Consider the following 13,161-nt stretch of genomic DNA (forward strand, 5'->3'; position numbering starts at 1 on the left):
CTTCTAGAACACCCACATAGTAAATCGTCCTTCTTGTTACCGTAAACTTAGAGCCGGTTCATGCCCTGGAGGACTCCATCTACCGATAGATCCGCAATACAGCTCTAATGAAGAACTAGGGCAGGAGTGTTTAATATATGGAGATTTTGTCCAAAAGTAGACCACCCCATTAAGAACCAGGACAATGAACCAGGACACTGCGTTGACCAAATGATCCAGATATTGGATCCCACCCAAAGTACTAGAAAACCAAAACAGTGTTCACCTCGCTCACAAGATAACTGGAGAAACCCCCTGTAATGGCCTGAATGGGATTGTACACAAGGTTCATGGTAGAGAGTGGGTCTTAATATATTTATTATATTTAAATGCTTTAGATAAGTGTAAAAATAATTGTCATCAAACTTTTAAACATAGGCAAATGTGTTATATATGTCAGTTACTATAATGTGATGAGGTTAATATTAGATGAATGGTAAATGAGTTGCTTAAATACCTGTTAATAGTAACCTTGTGTCTCGGAATGTTCCTGACATTGTCAGCACTTCCTCCTAGGGTTAGGAACGTGGGTCAGTTACTAATGGGTGCTTATGAAAGCAGTTTTGAAGGTCAGGAAGAAAAAAAAACTTCATTTTAGAAATGTGATCAATGACAAAGGGCCTGATTCAGAGTTATATGCAAACCCGATGGTTTGTGTACAACTCTGATGTTTGCCGATCGGCATATGCACAGGATCTTTACTGCGCATGTGCCGATCAGTGTCTGTAACCTAACCTACAGCATAAGGGTAACTCAGACGGCCGATGTTAATGCAAGTGATCCTCTTCTATGGCCTCCCTCTTAGGGCTATATTTACTAAAGTGTGGGTGTTTAGAAGTAGAGGTGTTGCCCATAGCAACCAAATCAGATTCTACTTAACATTTATCTAGTATAATATTGAAGATAATAGCTAGAATCTGATTGGTTGCTATATGCAACATCTCCACCTCTAAAAAAGGTAAATATACCCCTTACTCTTCTCTTCTTATTTTAATCTATAATAATACTGCTGTCCTTATGTACCATGTGGACCCTTTGCCCCGTTTATGACCATAAGTTTAGTATACTAATGATTCCTAAAGTAACCTAAACATGGATACAGTGTACAAAACAGCTATTGGAGAAGAAATAATCTGTGATCTGAAACACTACTATATATATGCGTTACCGATTATAAAAACTAATAACAGCAAGAGAGCCAGAGTATTATTCAGTAACTAACTAATACATAGTGTAAGGGCACACTAGAGCTACATGCAAAGTTAGTAAAACGCAGAGACACAACTTTGGACTTTGTCCTGACTTTTAGCAGAGGATTAGAAGAACATGGAAAACTTACTGCAGCATAGTATTCTCTCTACTTACTGAGCTCTGCCATAGAACCCCATTATATTTTACCTTGCGTTAACACCTCCACCCTGGTCATTTCCTCTCACACACACCTCCAAGATTTTGCTTGAGGTGCTACCTTCCTCTGGAACTCACTCCCTCGCTTTGTTAGACTCTTTTCCAATCTCCCCAGCTCTAACCGTGCCCTAAAAACCTAACGTTTTGTTAAAGCTACCAGCCCTCCTAAATTGCTTCTCTTCTCCTTTACCTCTCCACCTTGCATCATTTCCAATACACCCTCCAACTGTTCACCATGGGATGGGTACGGGATGCCGGTGGTCAGGATCCCGGCAGTCTGCATCCCGATAGGGTTAGCATAACGACACCTTTAGGTAAGTAGCCTAACCCTACCCTTAAACCTAACCCTCCCTCCCCGCAGCCTAAACCTAACCATCCTCCCCGCAGCCTAAACCTAACCCTCCTCCCCGCAGCCTGAACTTATCCCTCCCTCCCCGCAGCCTAAACCTAACCCTCCTCCCCGCAGCCTAAATCTAACCTTCCCCCTGCAGCCTAAACCTAACCCTCTCCCTAGTGCCTAACCCTACCCCTAACCCCAATAGTTACCGTTGATATGCCGGTCATCGGGATACTGGTGCCGGGATTCTGACTGGTGTCTGGATTCTGGCGTCGGCGTTCTGAGCACCGGCATCCCGATCGCCAGGATATAAACTACATTCCGTTCACCTCATATCTTAACTATGTATGCATTTATGGATAGGAACCTCCACTCTCTTGTTAATCCCTAGCACACTTCGGGTGGGATGTACTAACACTGAAATGCGGTCAAATCTCCAAAAACTGCCGTTTTCTGAGGTTTGACCACATTCACCATAAGCATCAAGCTGCGGAAAGCGAGACTCTCTGGAGCTTGTACCTGATTGGTGCGTTGCCTAATAGAAGCCTATAGACTACTTTTTACTGCATTCCCCGAGAGGAATCCAAAAGTATCCCTGCCAGTGTCCCCTGAGGCTCATGTATGTGCTGGCCAATGGCTGCTTGTGCGCAGTAGGAAGAGCTGTATTTGGTAGTTTTGATTGCAATGATACATGCTGCAATACTGGCTGCACGGTGCTGTTCCAGGCACCCTATTAGCCAGTAGAAAAGGCCACAGGTGCTCTGTCTATGCCCATTATGTGACCACAGGTGGGTATTGATAGACACAATGCTTCTGGCACTGTACGGCCGCTGTACTTGGGCATGGCCGTGCACAGTATTTATGTGAGCCCTGCTGGGTTAAAAGGGAAAGTGAGTCTGACCAGTTTACTGCAAATATGTAGAACATTTGGGGGAAGATGGTGAATGTTTGTATTGAACTTAGGACCTCATTCAGACCCGCTCGTAAGCGGCCGTACGCTCGTTCCGAGCGATGTTCACCCATCTGCGCATGCGTACGGTTTGTAATACGCATGCGCGAACCAGTCAGTGCGGCCGAAAATCGTTTGTTCGCTATATAGCGAAATGCCTGCTATTTTGAGTGACAGGATGAGGCGTATGTGGGTGGTAACAGGGGAAGGGGCTTGAAAACGGGGAGTGGAATTAAGAACGCAGGTGTGCTTAAAGGTCAAAACGGGCGTTTTATGGGTGTGCATAATACAGCAGCGTCATTGACCACGTCACTTGGTTGTTTTATAGTCAGAACTGCTCGCAATATAGTGGTAGGAAAAACCAGCCACAAGAATAGCGAGCAGTTCATACGCTGATCGATGTACTCGATTAATTTAATAAATAGCGGACGTGACGTATGATGCGAGCGGCCAGGGGGCGTTTTTTATAAAAAAAACGACCGCATGTTTTGTTCGCTCGTTCAGAAATAGAGGCGGCAACAGACCGCAAAGAGCGAACGGTTCATTTGAATAGCCACCCCCTTTTTCTGAACGAGCGAGCGCTAATAGCGTCCGGCTCTGAATCAGGCCCTTAATTAGTACTTTAATGTTGTTATTGCATATTTATAAGGTAAACGTAACTTTATTATTTATTAATAACACTGTCCAGACACAGACTCTGCCTTATTTATACAACGCTTCATTAAAATACTATATTGGGTAATGTTCACTGCTATGTGCTAAACTTTGTTGCCAAACTAACGGACCCAGACTCTGTAGTTTAATCTCTATTACAGTAAAGTCAGCAGTTTGTCTTTTTCCTGAAAGATAAGACCAACTGTCCAAATCTTCTGGCCTGATCATAATTACTAATATGCAACATTTATGAGGGGAACGCATAATATTGTGACATCGTAACAGTTTTATATAATTTCTTCGAGGACGGATAGAGAGGAATAAGCTGAATTTTCCGACAGGGAATAGAATGTTGTTGATATCCTGCTGATTATAAGCACCAGAGAACACAGTGGAGAATACCTGGTGGCTAATTCTAGTGCAGACTCATTTGTCGTATGCTCTGTGTGCTGCCAAGTTACCGGTGACAATCAGCTTCATGTATCTCTACTATCGCAGAGGCACGTTGTGTGCATTGTAATGATAGGGTTTGGAGGCTCCTGACAGGAAGATAGGAATTGTGAAAGTATCTTACTGCTGAGCCAGACGCTGATACCATGTAAAACCCAGCACTCGTGGGACCGCGGGGCCCCCAGATAACATCACTGGCTGATAATGCAGTGTTTTGTAACACAAACTGATGAAAAGGTGGGAAGATTAAGAAAAAAAAGTTTAGAAATGTAACAGTCATTAACATAACCGTTCAGTGCTTTGTAACTTTGTGTAGTAGCTAAATGGAACCACCTACAATGGTTAAATTTACATGAAGCAAAAAAATAAGTATCCCCCCCTAAGTAATCTGACTGAAATGTGGGTACTCATTTTTTGAGCTGGGTACACATTAGATGATTTTTAAAACGATTTTCCAACTGATCATAATGACAAATCGTTGAAATCGTCCTGTGTGTACTTACTATGGACCTGATCCCTAGGATGCATTCATTCGTAGCTGGGTGATTTTCGCATTCTGCTCATGCATACGTATCGCAGTGCACATGCGCGAACCAGGGCGAGAGATCGGGAAGCGTTCGCTCGTTGTGCATAGATTGCCCAGCAGAGTGAGTGACAGGAGAAACCGTTTGTGGGTGGTGACAGGGGCTGACCACTGGAAACAGGGGAGTGGAGTGGCGTGCCTGAGCATCTTAACGCCGTTTCAGAGGCGTGTGTAATTAACAGGCAGCGTCATTGTATACGTCACCTGGTTGTATTTTACACTGAAGTGATCGCAGTACTTGCGGCAGAGTATAGTCTACCTCAAGCACTTCCGATGGTTGCATACACTTCCTGAAGATGTCGTGCGCAAGTGGGCGTCTCAAGACAGGCTGGTGGGCGTCTGTATACTCAAAGCGATTGCACTCCAAGACATAGTGGTCAGTCTTATGCCTTGCCGTGCGATCGCCGTGCGATCGCCCAGTGGCAAACGCAGGATTTCCAGAGGGGGGTTTTAAAATGCTTAATTTTAGAGCGAGTGTGGTCTGTCAATGAAGAGGGCAGAATTAGTACATAACCAGCTTTAATAAGCGTCATACAAAGTGTATTGTGTGTATTAATTCCAGCATATACAGGACCAGTGATCACAGTAAGCCATTAGATGCGGCAGTAGGGCCATCCTGCCTGTGAGCACCATTCCAGACTATTGGAGCAAGTTCGGGAGCCTGGAGGAGCAGCAGAAGAACCTAACACTGCCCTGGACATACTGTATATGTACATATTGGGCTCTATAGCAGTGCATCTCTAACAGTGCATGTTTTCCAGATCTTCTAGTTGGTGCACAGGTTATTTATTACTGGCTGATACATGTTAAAAGATCCACAGGTGGTGCTAATTATTTCATTTGTGATACTGAGAAGAACATGCAGCACTAGTAACAATGTATTATATTGCTATTTCTATTGTGGTCATGGTGGGGCTGGGGAGGGGGGTTTCCAGGCAGACGGAAACCCCCCCTGCGTTTGCCTATGCGATCGCCTGCCGTGCCGTCACTTAGCTGAAGTTGCATATGCTGGGTGCGAGAGTACGCATCTAGCAAGCGAGTCAGAATGAGCTCCTATGAGCGCTCCCGCAGGGTCGTCCGTCACATCTTCAGGTCGGTTCTACATGGTGCTCAAGCTGAAGATATCGTCAACGATTTTCCGCAAATCGTGCAGTGTGTACGCTGTACCGGATGAACAGGCGATATTGTTAACATCATACAGTTAACGACCGAACAACGCACGATATGTCGTTCCGTCGTTTGGAAGATTGCACAGTGTGTTTTCACTAGATCGTTTGTCCAGGAGTTCAAGGGAAATTGGGATGAACATTGCGACGTTTGCGCATCGTTTAATGTGTACCCAGCTTTAGAGTTGCTAGGTTCTCAAATGGTTGCCTGATTTTCCCAAGTGTTTTACCCCTGTTCATGGTTATTTGAATATTGTTTCAGCTCTGTTGCTGTTTATAGGCGCTTGCTAATTTGACAACAAAAGCGGACGTTTTTCCATCACAACGGCCGACATAATGGCCCATCTGCACAGGGCCTGAAATACCGGGGGAGGCTGGGGGGGGGCTACATATTATGACTGCTTGCACTTGGAGCCATATCATTTAGAAATGACCCTGCTGACTTGGCATCAGATCCAAAATGCTCAGGCCAAAATGTCATCCTATTAATATTTCAAGTAGGCAGAGCAGCAGAAATGGTTTCAAAAGTAACCAATATTAAATGAACTAATCAATCAATTAATTTTAGAGATCCACAGCAAACTATCAGTCTGAACAAGCAGCTCACACTGGGGGAGATGATACAAAACTCCTGTAGAGAAAAAGAGGTAACCCATAGCAACCAATGATAGCTAGTAGCTGATTGGTTGCTATCGAATACTTCTTCATTTTCTCTTAAGAAGGTTTGTTACATCTCCCCCACTGTGTTTGCTCCCATATGTAAAAGTCAGGGCCATAATTAGGGGTGTGTGACTGATGCTGTAGCCCAGGGTGTAAGGCCAAGCTGGTGACGCCATTGCTTCCCTTGTGACACCTGTATTTGGATTGCAGCGTGTCTGGAACACGCACCCTGCAGCCGGGAGTCCTTATGACGTGCCCGACTCTCAGCTTCCTGTCATGACATCACGTGCTAGGGGCAGAGGGTGCCGGGGCACTGGTATAACATAAGTACTACAGAATGTGCTGGCATGATGTATAAATAAATGTTAATGATAATAACTCACTTTGCTGTTGGCCAGCTTGTATTATTCAGTGTTTCCCAACTCCGTTCTGCAGCCCTCATTTGAAAGTTAGATTTTACTTGCCTATTCCTGAATTTTGGGGAGCTTTCCCATACTCCCAAGAAAGTAGACTATCCACCCAGATTTGGGGGCCCAGTAATGTGATTCGTGGCCCCTAGTTCTGCTGCACAATGCAATGATCTCAGCATTTTACAGTGGGCAGCAGGGCCACAATGAGGTCATTTCCCAATACTCCTCCCTGCACATCCCTCCTTGGCCTCCCACTCTGGCACACTACAGGGTGACTCAGGTAAGTAGTCAGAAAGTATGTTGTAGACACCAATGAAACCTAGGGGAAGATGTATCAAATCTTCAAAAGAAGACATTCTGGGCCTGATTCAAACCCGGTCGCAAGCGCTGAGCGCTCGCAACCGGTCAATGGTGGCCCAGAGCGCATGCGCACGACGGAGCCGGCTCCGTCGTGGGCATGCGCGAGACCCAGATAGCGATGGGCAATCCGTCACTCCGGGTCTTGCACCAAAGGGGGCGTGCTGTCGATGTTGAGTGGGCAGGCCAGGGGAGGTGGCTGCCCAAACGGAGGCGTTCCCATGAGAACGCCTACCGTTTGGGGCCGGCCTCACTGACATCACAAGTGATGTCAGTGGAGAGATTCCGGCTCTGTTAGAGCCGAAATCTCTCTGGGGCTTGCGGCAACGAGACCCTACCACAAAGGTCTCGTCGCAAGCCCGATGGTCTTGACCATGATCGTGGCCGCTCGCTATAGCTGTGGGTGGTCACCCACAGCTATGCGAGCGGCCAGGAGGCCGTTCTTTAAAAATAAAAGACCGAGCGCTCTGTCAGAGTGACCGGCTCTGAATCAGGGCCTCTGTATGGAGAAGTTGTCCATAGCAACTATTCAGATTCTAGCTATCATTTATCTAGTACATTCTATGAAATAATAGCTGGAAGCTGTGTGGTTGCTATGGGGGACTTCTCCACCTGTACTTTTTAGAAGGTTTGATGGATCTCCCCCCAGAACTGGAAAACATGTCATGTGCGCCCCATAGTCTAAATTGTGTTTCTCATCACTAAACAGTTATCATTGCAGCAGCCTTTTCTGCTTCATTACCGTAAAGTCTGTGTTATCAGAGAGTCATAAAAGGGAGTGTGCTGTCTGGGGACTTGCAAGGACAGTTGAGTGCTTTGATTAAGGAGGCTGCTACTGTGTATGCATGTCCCGCACAGCTGGAATGAAACGCAGACTACCAGCTCCCCAGTTCCTGGGTCTGACCTATCAGCAAACACATTTCTCCAGCTTGGTGAGGAGATCCATGCAGATAATGATCTAGATAGGAGGAAGACAGAGAGCTGGAACCCTCCCGCTAATGATGTACATGCAAAGATCAGATTTTGGTTGACCAATTTAATGAATCATTGCACCATGTGTGGACTCTAAGGAGCTTGCTATACCCATTAGCATCTAACCTCACTGGGTACAGTATACTCAGGCTTCACAGATAATCAGTACTGGTACGTGTGTAACAAACAGCGGCGGTGTGTTCATTGTGCCCATTCAGAACAGTAATTTCCAGTGGCTTGCCCGTTGCAGTTTGCCATCATTGTTCTCCAGTGCAGACAGAGCTCCTGTCTCCTCCAGCTGCAACTGAACTCCACATGTGCACATGCCGGTCCAATTAAGGGGTCTGGAGATAAAGTACCAACCAATCAGCTCCTAATTGTCACTTTACACGCTGTGGGGTCTATGTACTAAACCTTGGAGAAAGATAAAGTGGATGGAGATAAAGTACCAACCTATCAGCTCCTAACTGTCACTTTGTGTTTGAAAAATTACAGGAGCGGATTGGTTGGTACTTTATCTCCATCCACTTTATCTCTCTCCAAGGCTTAGTACATAGGGCCTGATTCAGCATGCTAGTGCACTGCTGAACGCAGATTCCTGATGTTAGCGAATCTGCACAGGTGCCAGATTCGTTCTGCGCATGTGCAGATTGGGTCTGCGAGGCCACATGCAAACTGGCAGCAGACTGTCAGTGATTGACAGTCTGTGCTGTTTGTGGGCGGCGATGCCCTCCGTTTCCTGGGCAGATGCTGCTTTAGCACAGGGGTTCTATTCTGCTACTTCTGCACGCCCAAGCAGGCCGCACTCTGCTCTTCTGTCAGGCAGTCAGGGTTGCAGACCAGGTGCACCAAGTCCGGGACATGGAGAAGGGGACAATAGAGGAGAAGTGCTCCCAGAGACAACTGCCTCCATTGTCTCCAACAGTTCCGTCCCTGTATTCTGGCAATGGACCAGAGTTCAAACAACTGAGGTCAAGCCTAAAGCAAATGACAAAAATCAGCTCCAGACATACTGCACTTAGGGCAAGCCGAGTCCCTCCCACGTCAAACCAGTCTAAGTGGGTCCAATAGACTCTAGCTCTGTCCTCAGCAGTCCAGGTTTTAAGGATATCCATGCTTCAGCACAGGTGACTTAATTACTACTTTAGTCTCTAAGGCTGCACATCTCCAGTGTGGTCACACAGTAAAGTAGAATAAAGAACAGAAATAACCCGACTTGCACACTCCCCGAGTGTTGGTGTGGGCCCAAATTAGTTATGTGTAGATGGTACCTTACAGCTGAGATGGCAGCACCAGCCGATCTTCCTTCTTCTCTGGCAATGACTCCACAAGCTTTATCCACCTCAGGCTGTAGCAGAGAGGCTAGCACCATACACACAGTAACACGACATAACGTGGCAGCCTTGATCAATAGATTAATAATCAAGTAGATTTATTAAGGAGGTAATAGGAGGATGTAGGTTCAGAGATGGTCACTCTGATGAAAATAATGATCACCATACAGATGACAGGAGATAGCAGCGCAAAAAAGAATTTAGCAATTTCAACACAATAGTTTTCAATACAATAGTGAATACACAATAACTCTTTTGGACAGTAAATTGGCTTCTCTAACTTAACTGCTGCAGCACCTCTTTGGCTATGTCTAGGGAAAATGCAGTTTCTCAATTGACTCAATGGGGTATATTTACTAAAATGAGAGTTTTTAGAATTGGAGATGTTGCCCATAGCAACCAATCAGATTCTAGCTATTATCGTCTAGAAGGTGCTAGATAAATGTTAAGTAGAATCTGATTGGTTGCTATGGGCAATATCTCCACTTCTAAAAACTCTCATTTTAGTAAATATACCCCAATATACCTTGGCTTAAACACACAATAACATTTACAAAACAGTAATACAGTAATTGCAACATGGATTATTACTCAGCAGTAGTAGAAAAAAAACCTAAGAACTGATCAGCACTTTACTCTAAAGTGCACACTAGCGCCATGATTCAGAGCCGGACGCTCTGACAGAGCGCTCGCTCTGAATCAGGGCCGGCCTTATTGTTTTTTAGAACGGCCTCATGGTTGCTCGCATAGCTGTGGGTGACCACCCACAGCTATAGCGAACGGCCAAAATGATGGTTGCGATGGTCAAGACGGGCTTGCGACGAGAACCTTGCGGTAGGGTCTAGCTGCTGCAAGCCCTGGAGTGCTTTTGGCTCTATTATGGGAACGCCTCCGTCTGGCCAGCCACGCCCCGGCACGCCCACCAAAGGGGGCGTGCTGTCAATCACCATCGACAGCACGCCCCCTTTGGTGCGAGACCCATAACGACGGCTTGGCCATCGTTATTCGGGTCCCGCGCTTGCGCACTTGGGCAACATTGACTCGCTTGCGAGCACTCAGCGCTCACGAGTGGGTCTGAATCAGGCCCTAAGGCCCTAATCCAGAGGTGCTCGCAACAAAGCGAGCGCTCGTTCTGAATGAGGGCGGCCTCTTTTATTTTTAAGTGCGGCCTCCTGGTCGCTAGCTAAGCTGTGGGTTACCACGCACAGCTTTAGCGACCGACCAGGTTGATGGTCGCGGTGGTCAAGACCATCGCGCCCATCGGGGCTTGTAATCCACAACAGGCGGGCGTGGTATGACTTGCCAACATTCAGAAGATTGACATTCAGTATGTCGACAGGGTCTAAATGTCGACAGTCAGAATGTCAACATGATCATTAGGTCTACAACCATTATGTCAACATGTATTTAGGTCGACATGGTTAAAATGTCCACACTTTAAAACTGTTGACATTTAACATGTCAAAATGAAAATGTCAAAATGTTTTGCCTATTTAAGCGTAAACCTAACAATAACAATAACCCCTAACCCAGGGGTGGCCAACCTGCGGCTCCTTTGTTTCTAAAATGCGGCTCCCCCACTAGAACTGGGATCGCTGGTCTCTGAAGCGATAAGAGACTAAAGAAGCCTCGCTTCAGAGGCCAGTGTTCCCAGTGATGCATTGCGTGGGTGACGTCATGACGTCACCCGTGATGTGAGGAACCTGCCCTGCATGCCTCCTGGATCTAGTTAGAAACAGTCAGAGCGAGGCAGCAGCAGTTGGAGCCAGAGCCAACTTGGTCAGGTAAGTATTGGGCTGGGGGCACTACTTTAATGGGCACAAATACATGGGGCACTGCTTAAGGGGCACAAATTGAGGAAGCACTGCTTAAAGGGAACTACTTTAGGTGGCACAAATACAGGGGGCACTGCTTAATGGGCACTACTATAGGGGGCACACATGCAGGGGACACTTCTTAAGGGGCACTACTATAGGGTGGCACAAATGCACGGGGCACTGCTTAAGGGGCACTACTATAGGGGGCACAAATGCAGTGGGCACTTCTTAAGGGGCACTACTATAGGGGGCACAAATGTAGTGGGCACTTCTTAAGGGGCACTACTATAGGGGGCACAAATGCAGGGGGCACTGCTTAATGGGCACTACTATAGGGGGCACACATGCAGGAGGCACTTAATGGGCACTACTATAGGGGGCACAAATGCAGGGGGCACTGCTTAAGGGACACTACTTTAGGTGGCACAAATATAAGGGGCACAAACAGAGGGGCACTGCATAAGGGCCAAAACTACAAAGGGAACTGCAAAAGGGACACAAATACAGGGGGCACTGCATAAGGGGCACAACTACAGGGGGCACTGCAGAAGGGGCACAGCTACAGGGGGCATTGCATAATGGGTGCATAATGGGCACAGCTACAGGGGGCATTGCATAAGGGCCACAACTACTGGGGGCATTGCATAAGGGCCACAACTACAGGGGGCATTGCATAATGGGCACAGCTATATGGGACACAGCATAATGGGCACTTGCTTTCTCAATGTATTTTATGTGCATGTGTATTTTAAATGTATTTTATGTGGATCTGGCTTGTGTCTGTGTATTTTATGTGAACGTGGCTTTTTCAATGTTTTCTATATTGCTCTGGCATTTTCTTCCACTTCAACAGTGAAAAAAATATATTAGGAAGATGATGTAAATTTTGTATTTCAATGTGCTGGGCTCGCCGCCAGAGTGACTAAAAACGGGGGTGTGACACAAGGTCATGCTCCTGCAAATATCATACCAAAGGCGTGCGCACAAAAATGGGGTGTGGCCTTGTGACAGCTAGGCCACGCCCCATTTTTGCTTGTGCGCCTTAGGCGCGCGCATGCGATCAGCTCTTCAACTTGACCACAGATATTTTTTTGCTCTTTGCCTCTGACTGGCTGGCCACCCCTGCCCTAACCCATACTTGCCCACTCTCTCCAAACCTGCGGGATGCTCCAGTATTTTTGGGTAGTCCCCTGCACCCCTGGAAGAGTAGCTAATCCTCCTGCCCACTTCCTAGTGAAGTGGGCAGAATGGGGAGCATAATACCAGGAATCCGCGGTCTGAGAGGAGGGGACGGGACCTAGTAATGCAATTGTATGTTAATCTCATAATTTGGCCTCATCCTCTATTCAAATATGCTTGATTCACAGCATTTTGCAGCAAGGGGGCGTGGTCTAATGATGCGAAAAGTCCGGTCTCGTCTGCATTTCCTCTCAAGGCCTCTCCAGGCCATGGCAATGGCCATAGGCTTAGCGGAATCGGTATTTATTACCGCCGGACCTAAGCCCGGCGGATGAAATATCGATGCCGGAAGGCCGGCACATGAAGATCCCAACTGAGGTGAGTATTTACCCTAACCCTCCCCTCTCCCCCCTAATCCTCCCTTAGGGGAGCCTAACCCTAACCTCCCCCCAGGGGTGCCTAAACCTAACCCCCCTCCCTGCACCCTAAACCTAACCCTCCCGGGGGGGTGCCTAACCCTAAACTACCCGCAGTGGTACCTGACCCTAACCCCCTAGCCAAACCCTAACCCTTCCTGGATGGTGCCTAACCCTAAGTCTCCCCAAGGGTGCCTAAACCTAAGCCCCCCCACCACGGCTACATGCTACAAGTCCCCGATTAACTTCATTTGGGATGCCGGCCGTCAGGATTTCGCCAAATAGGCGTCGGAAATAAGACGCCTATCTTTAGTACCAGGCCTAACTTCCAGCGTCGGGATTCCATTAGCCGGCATTCCGGGCGCTGGTAATTGAACTGCATCCCGTGTACACTACAAAGGGCCTGATTCAAAGCTGCATGCTAATGCTGC

Source organism: Taudactylus pleione, unplaced genomic scaffold (assembly GCF_031769625.1).
Source record: "Taudactylus pleione unplaced genomic scaffold, aTauple2 ptg000230l, whole genome shotgun sequence".
Taxonomy (NCBI): Eukaryota; Metazoa; Chordata; class Amphibia; order Anura; family Myobatrachidae; genus Taudactylus; species Taudactylus pleione.